The sequence below is a fragment of the Otolemur garnettii genome, unplaced genomic scaffold, assembly GCF_000181295.1.
Source record: "Otolemur garnettii isolate 467f Iridium unplaced genomic scaffold, OtoGar3 scaffold00077, whole genome shotgun sequence".
In the NCBI taxonomy this organism is placed as follows: domain Eukaryota; kingdom Metazoa; phylum Chordata; class Mammalia; order Primates; family Galagidae; genus Otolemur; species Otolemur garnettii.
This window is the reverse complement of record NW_003852472.1, coordinates 9,042,585-9,046,143: the sequence shown is the minus strand read 5'-3', so window position 1 is coordinate 9,046,143 and position 3,559 is coordinate 9,042,585. Positions and strand designations below refer to the sequence as shown.

At 44.3% G+C, this 3,559-nt stretch overlaps 1 pseudogene; it reads left to right on the top strand.

Moving 5' to 3' along the window:
* The first annotated feature begins 1,501 nt into the window (after positions 1-1,501).
* On the top strand, positions 1,502-3,113 carry LOC100946742 (annotated as a pseudogene).
* Positions 3,114-3,559: the final 446 nt, after the last annotated feature.

Below are 3,559 nucleotides of genomic sequence, written 5' to 3'. Positions count from 1 at the left end.
AAAAAAAAAAAAAGGAAAAGATCAACAAAATTGTCTAACAGTTATGTCAACTAAGAAAAAAGGACTCAAATAACAAAAATCAGAAATAAAATGAAGTTACAATTGATGCCCCAGAAATGAAAGAATTACGAGAATATAACAACAACTATGCACCAACTAATTAGATAAAGTATACAAGATGGACAAATTTCTAGAACAATACCCCTAGGATAAAACACACAAAAAACTAGAAATAGGGATAGACCTATAACTAGGAAAGAGATAGAATCAAATACCCGCCACCCATCAAAGGCAAGTCCTAGACAAGATGGCTTCACTGGTGAATTCTACTAAACATTTAAAGAATTACACTAACCCTTCTCAAACCCTTCCAAAAATGTGATGAGGAAGGACCACTTTAGAACTCATTCTATGTAGTCAGCATAGCCCTGGTTCCAAAGCTACAAGACAACTACAGGCCAATATCCTTTATGGACATGGATGTAACAATCTTCAGAGAAATAGTAGCAAACTGAATTTAGCAGCACGTTGACAGGATTACACATCATGACCCAGACTGAGTTATTCCTAGAATGCAAGGATGGCTTAGAATACAACATATACCACATTAACAGAAGGGAGGAACTGTAATTATCTCAATGAATGCAGAAAATGTTTGACAAAATGTAATATCTTTTCATGATAAAACACTTAACTATATCAACATAATAAAAACCATATCTGAAATGCCCACAGCTAATATTACACCTGATAGTGAAAGACTGAAAACGTTTCCTCTAACACCAGGGACAAGGCAAGGACGACCACTCTTGCCATTTCTATTCAACATAGTACAGAAAGTCCAAACCCCAGTGACTAGACACCAAAAGGAAATGAAGGGCTTCCAAATTGGAAAGGAAGAAGAAAAGAAACCCACCCCAACAATCAGTGACAATGTGACCTGGAGCCCAGAGAGCTGTGATTCTGCTTGGGGTCTTATGTTTGGACTTTTAATTTTTTAAAGGGTCTCAGATATAAAATGTTCACTGACCTTTAGTGTACTGCCTATGTTCACTGGCCCAAGCAAGGCCCCTTGATTTGGCATTTCTCTTCATTATTTTCTTTTATCCCCCAAACTCTGGTCCCCTTTATGTAATTTAAAAATACAAAGTGCACAACACTCATTGTACAAGGTTGCATGCGTATTTGAGGACCATAGCAAATCTATTAGGCCACTAGGGTGTTTCCATTCTGTCTCCCATGATGCTTGTGTCTCCACTTTTCTTCCTGAATACTGTATATATTAAAGAAAGGAAGAAAGTGAAATAAAAAAGAGAGATCAATACAACTGAATAAAAACCAAAAATAAGTCCTTGCAGATACGGTCAAATGATCTTTGACAAGGGTGCCAAGGCTACACAATGAGGAAAAGATAGTTTCTTCAATAAATGGTGTTAGAAAAACTGGATATCCACATGCATAAGAATAAAATTGGGGATTCGGGCTGGATATACACGGCATCATGGCTGCTGACAACGAAGATGGTGAGCTTTGGTTCCATTGACTTCCTACAGTGGTGTCAACAAGCGCACAAAATCTAGGGAGGACCTAGCAGTCCAGGTTCCCGTGATGCATGTGCAAAGCAACAACTTCAAGGAGATGTGGCCATCCCTTCTGCTGGCCATGAAGGCAGCTAACTTCGTGGCTGTGGACATGAAGCTGAGTGGGCCTGGGGACAGGAAGAGTTTGCCGAACCAGTATATTGAGGAACATTACAAGGCTGTGTGTCATGCTGCCAAGGCCCATTCTACCCTTTTCCTGGGCCTTGTCTGCTTCAAGCAGCAGCTAGGCAAGGGTGAACATTCCTACCTGGCTCAAGTGTTCAATCTCACCCTATTGTGCATGGAGGGGTATGTCACAGAACCAAAGTCTGTACAGTTCCTGGTACAGCTTGGCTTCAACTTTAACCAGCAGTATGCCCAGGGCATCCCCCACCGTAAGGGCAATGACAAGGGTGATGAGAGTCAGAGCCTGTCAGTTATGGACACTGTTCCTGGAACTGATCTGGGCCCACTGGCCCCTAATGGCCTTATAGACATGGTGTTCCCATACCAGAACTTCTACACACACCTCCCAGATAATCTGGGAACCTTCACCACTGACCTGCACGAGATATTCTCAGCAGGCATTTAGGAGACCAAATATGCTGCTGAGTTTCATGCTTGCTTCGTAGCCTCCTACTTAGAATATATGTTCTGGAAATGTGAACAGGAAACGGGAAGCAGCAGGCAACGGGCAGTCCACATCTTACCCTGGAGTTCCACAGCTATCCTTCTAGCATGAGGGCCAATATTGACTACCGCTGCTGCATGGCCGTAGGGAACCATGGAGGAGGGCTGTGAGGAGCCTGTCTGGGACTCAGAACTCTGAAGAAGCAAAGGATGGTCCTCTCATGGAGTAGGGATAACCTCAAAGCTGCGGATGAAACTAGGAACCTGCCATGCTCTGACCAAGGTCACAAAAATGACCTGGAGCTGGGGGTTAAGACAGCAAACTCTGTAAAAGCTGACATGGCTGCCTCAGAAGTGCTGGGAGTCAATCCAGTCCTAACCCAGTGCCTGGGGGATTACATCCGGCTGGGTTTTTTTGTTTTGTTTTGAGATAAAGTTTCACTATGTCACCCTTGGTAGAGTGCTATGGCATCACAGCTCACAGCAACCTCAAACTCTTGAGCTTAAGAGATTCTCTTGCCTCCACCTCCCAAGTAGCTGGGACTACAGGCACCCACCACAACACTCAGCTATTTTTTTGTTGCAGTTGTCATTGTTGTTTAGCTGGCCCAGGCCAGGTTTGAACCCACCAGCTTGGGTGTATGTGGCTGGTGCCCTACCCACTGAGCTGCGGGCGCCAGCACATCTGGCTGGTTTTGATGCCTTTATGACAGTTTATGTGATGACCTATGTGGGAGTGAACCAGAGACCTCAGTCCTGCAATTCTGGACCCTGACTCGCTGAACGCCACAACAAGATGTATCTGAGTGGCAACGTTGTACCCCTCACGGTGGCCAAGACCAGTTCTTCCATTCCTCCAAAGCCCACAACCAGAAGATGAAGCTGGCTTGGGACAGTAGATGACCCAATTTCTACCTAGCACTTGGGTACAGCAGGGGTCAGGGAAGAACAGCGGTATTTGGGTCTCTCTAGCTTGTTGAGAAATGTAACATTTCTACTACTGAGTTTGGGGGGAAGGAGGAGCAGTGGTCCTGGCAGAGATACTGCTGTATTGACATTCAGTACACTGCTGTATTGACATTCAATACACTGCTGGACATTCTCCTTTATCCCAGAGGCTGAGGTGTAAGGGTACAAGAAGGTTGACCAGTACCTGTAATGCCAACTTTATTTATTTTTAAATCTGAAAGTGTCTTGGGAAAGTTTTATTTTATTTTATTTTATTTTTTTGAGACAGAGCCTCAAGCTGTCCCCCTGGGTAGAGTGCCGTGGCATAGCTCACAGCAACCTGCAACTCCTGGGCTCAAGCAAGTCTCCTGCCTCTGCCTCCCAAGTTGCTAGGACCACAG